This window comes from Cebus imitator, unplaced genomic scaffold (genome assembly GCF_001604975.1).
Source record: "Cebus imitator isolate Cc_AM_T3 unplaced genomic scaffold, Cebus_imitator-1.0 Scaffold261, whole genome shotgun sequence".
Classification (NCBI taxonomy): domain Eukaryota; kingdom Metazoa; phylum Chordata; class Mammalia; order Primates; family Cebidae; genus Cebus; species Cebus imitator.
In genome coordinates, this window is record NW_016107576.1 from 6,059,810 (window position 1) to 6,063,008 (window position 3,199).

Consider the following 3,199-nt stretch of genomic DNA (forward strand, 5'->3'; position numbering starts at 1 on the left):
GCCTCCCAGGTTCAAGTGATTCTCCAGCCTTCCAAGTAGCTGGGATTACAGGCGCCCGCCACCACGCTTGCTAATTTTTGTATTTTTAGTAGAGATGGCGTTTCACCATGTTGAATAGGCTGGTCTCGAACTGCTGACCTCAGACAACCTGCCTGCCGTGGCCTCCCAAAGTGCTGGGATTACAGGTGTGAGCCACTGCTCCCGGCCTGAGTATTTCTAAGAAGGGAGAGGACTGTGCTTACTGGGGCCCACTGTATGTCTGTATGTCACACAGGGGACCCCTTTGTCTGTTAGAGCTTTCCTTCTTTATCTGTGTTTCTTAAAGGAAAATGACCTCTTAGGCTGCTTTTTGTTAGAAGGGAATTCTGCTAAGGACCCTTGCCCTAACTCTTTGCCTAATTGATTTATCTCTCTCCTCTCACATTGTTGCCGGCCTGGCTGGGCCAGCTGGAGTTGGAAGTTGCATTTTTGCAAGGACATCTCTTGAGCCTCTGTAGATTTTCATTTAGAGTTATTCTGAGCAGGTTGGAAGCTGTTTTTTGTTTTTGTTTTTTTTTTTTTTTTTGCGGGGGGGCGGGGGGTAACCAGTAGAGCTAAAGTGGTTTTGTATGTTTCCTGCCTTCCTTCCTTCCTCTTCTACATGCATTTTCTTCCTGTCCATAAACTGTTTTGAGAGTGCAGACCCAAAGCACCACTCCTAAAACTGCAGACAACCTATTTTGGGAGTGGTGTCGGGCACTGGCCTGGAAGCCAGCCTTGCGGATGAAGCATGGCAGAGCTCAGGGTCTTCACACCCTGGGAAAGGGAGCTTCCTTGCAGCCTCCAGAGAGGCCTTTCTGAGACCCGGGCGGTGCCTTTCTTTTTCCAATATAATTGACAGATGAAAAGCTGGATAGAAACCAGAACTAAGCTCAAAGGTGATTAGATATTTTACAGCAGGATTTTGAGCTTTTTCTAAGATTTTGCTGGAAAATGATTTCCTTTGGTTGCCTTAATATGTACTTGAAATATATCTCATTTTGTGCTAGGCATGGTGACTCACGCCTGTAATCCCAGCACTTTGAGAGGCCAAGGCAGGCGGATCACCTGAGGCCAGGAGCTTGAGACCAGCCTGGCCAACATGGCAAAACCCTGTCTCTACTAAAAGTACAAAAGTTAGTCGAGTGTGGTGGTGCATGCCTGTAATCCCAGCTACTCAGGAGGCTGAGGCAGGGGAATTGCTTGAATCGGTTTTGGTAAGCTGAGATCTCCCCATTGCACTCCAGCCTGGGCAACAGAGCAGGCTGTGTCTCAAAAAATAAAAAGTATCTATTTATCTCTCTCTCTCTCTCTCTCTCTCTCTCTCTCTCTCTGTGTGTGTGTGTGTGTGTATGTGTGTGTACGTCTATCTATCTGGCTATGTATCTATCTCATTTCGTTTGTGTGTGTAGCTTTTCAGGACCATGGTGACTGGATAAATCAGGTTCTGCCCTCTGTCTCCCCATTTCTGGTGGCTTCTGCTTATTCAGTGCTGATGCTGTGATAACGCCATTTTATTGTTTAGACATTTGTTGTAAACAAATCTTGACCACTGGAATAGTGGAAGGGGTTCTCTTCCAGGGAGAAGGAGAAGGTATTCAACCTGTCTGAGCAAAGGGGCTGGGCAGAGCCGGGAAACCAGGAGGGGTTTTGGGTTTTGGGAGACCCAGGGCACAGGGTAGCCAGAGCAGGGACTCACAGGTCCGAATTCCCCTCCAGTCCCTTATAGGAGCAGGGCTTACGAGGCCATCCCTCCCACTGCTTCTAATACTCCAGGGGCCCAAAAAGACATTTCTAGAGGTGCTTGTTTGCTTTCTGAATTTGAAGACAGTAACGAATGTCTGAGTCCTGGGTTATGGCCTCTTGGGGTCTTGCTGCCCAAAGTGAGTTCAGAGGAGCACTTTGGGGGCTTGTTGGAAATGCAGAATCCTACCCTCCCATGCTGGTTGTCTCTTACAAGGTTTCCAGTGATTCCCATGCTCTTGTGGAGAATCACAGATCTAACGTGTGCCAAAGGGGAAAGAGAAGGGAAAGGTACAGGGGCAGGAATGGAGGGTGCTCTCCTGGGATTGCAGAGAAGTTCTGAGAACCTGACTCTGTGGTCATCTCGTGGATTCATGGGTTTGTTCTCTGGGCTCAGAAGTATATCCCAGGATTGGGAGAGCAATTTCCCATTAGGGACTTCTGCTTCTGGATCATCCTTGGGTCAGAAAGCCACACATGGCTGGCTGCGGTGGCCCACGCCTATAATCCCGGCGGTCTGGGAGGCTGAGGCAGGATTGCTTGAGCTCAGGTCAAGACCAGCCTGGGTAACATTGCAAGATCCTGTCTCTACAAAACAAAAAGTTAGCTGTGCGTGGTGTTGCATGCCTGTAGCTCCAGCTACTTAGAAGGCGGAGATGGGAGAATCACTGTAGCCCAGGAGTTCAAGGCTGCAGTGACTATGTCGCACCCCTGCACTCCAGCTTGGGCAACATCAAGATACTATCTCTTTAAAAAAAACAAAACCAAACCAAACCAAATGTAGTGGCTCACACCTGTAATTCTAATGCTTTGAGAGGCTAAGGCAGAAGGATCTTTTAAGCCCAGGAGTTCAGGACCAGCCTGGGCAACGTAGGAGTTATCTCTACTAAAAGTAAAAATAAAATTGGCTGGGAGTGGTGACACACACCTGTTGTCCCATCTATTCAGGAGGCTGAGGTGGGAGGATTGCTTGAGCCCAGGAGGTGGAGGCTGCAATGAGCTGTGATCGTGCCACTGCACTCCAGCCTGGGCAACAGAGCAAGACCCCATCTCAAAAAAAAAAAAAAAAAGATATTAAGCAATAGAACCTATACAAAACTTCTTGAGTCGAGTTGCTCTAGCAGCTGTTTTGGTATGTCCACCTAGAATGAATGGGAAGTGCTGCTGGAGCCGGAGGTCCTAGGAGACCCACCACCTCGTGGCCCCTTTGATTGCCTCAGCCCTTGTGTTCCCCAGAGCCTGCCACTCCCAGTCCTGGCTCCAGCGTGGCACACGTTTTCCCGACCCCAGAGAATTGTGCTAAAGGTCATGTGCCAGAGGTCTACTCGTCCGTCTATCTATCTATCTATCCATAAATATTGCAAAGCCTGGGAGTGCTTTCATGTATTTTATTCTCTGGTTGCTTCATCTTATCCCTGCTTTTAGTGTCCCATGGGTA

General features: G+C 48.6%; 1 protein-coding gene across 6 annotated transcripts in view; it reads left to right on the forward strand.

Annotated features, from left to right (window-relative positions):
* The window catches only part of CUNH19orf12 (chromosome unknown C19orf12 homolog), a 23,883-nt gene that overhangs the window by 3,823 nt on the left and 16,861 nt on the right, over nt 1–3,199 (forward strand). The window lies entirely within an intron of this gene.